The sequence below is a fragment of the Orycteropus afer genome, unplaced genomic scaffold (genome assembly GCF_000298275.1).
Source record: "Orycteropus afer afer isolate SDZICR_OR568_19922 unplaced genomic scaffold, OryAfe1.0 scaffold01423, whole genome shotgun sequence".
In the NCBI taxonomy this organism is placed as follows: Eukaryota; Metazoa; Chordata; class Mammalia; order Tubulidentata; family Orycteropodidae; genus Orycteropus; species Orycteropus afer.
Window position 1 is genome coordinate 4,576 of NW_006923010.1, and position 508 is coordinate 5,083.

At 55.1% G+C, this 508-nt stretch overlaps 1 protein-coding gene across 1 annotated transcript in view; it reads left to right on the forward strand.

Annotated features, from left to right (window-relative positions):
- Positions 1 to 508, forward strand: part of LOC103213225 (mastin-like) — a gene marked incomplete at both ends in the record, with an annotated part of 38,534 nt that overhangs the window by 606 nt on the left and 37,420 nt on the right. The window lies entirely within an intron of this gene.

Genomic DNA, 508 nt, shown 5'->3' on the forward strand with positions numbered 1-508 from the left:
TCCGTGACCTTGGCCGTGTGCTCACTGGCCCCTCTCTCACTGGTGCTACCACACTGTCTCATCCCCAACAGTTCAGCCTCTCTGCCCTTGAAGTTTCCATCTCTGCTGTAGATCAGTTACTGTCAGTTTAAGGGGCTCTGGTGGTGCAGTGGTTGAGGCATTGGGCTGCTAACAAAAAGGTCCATGGTTCGAACCCACCAGCCACTCCATGGAAGAAAGATGAGGTGGTCTGCTTCTGTGAAGATCGACAGCCTTGGAAACCCAGTGGGGGTCGCGATGAGTCGGAATCGACTCAATGGCAGTGGGTTTGGTTGTCAGTTGTCCGTTTGCACTCATATAGATACTTCTTTGAGAGAGGGCTCTGCCAGACAGTGGGGTCACTAGGGGTGTGCAGGGCTTGTGGACACTTAGGGGAGGGACACCAGTGTCTGTGGTGGTGGCAGTGGTAATGGTGGTGGTGGCAGGTGGGCCAGCATCATAAAGAAGGGGCCACCAGGGCTGTGGCTTC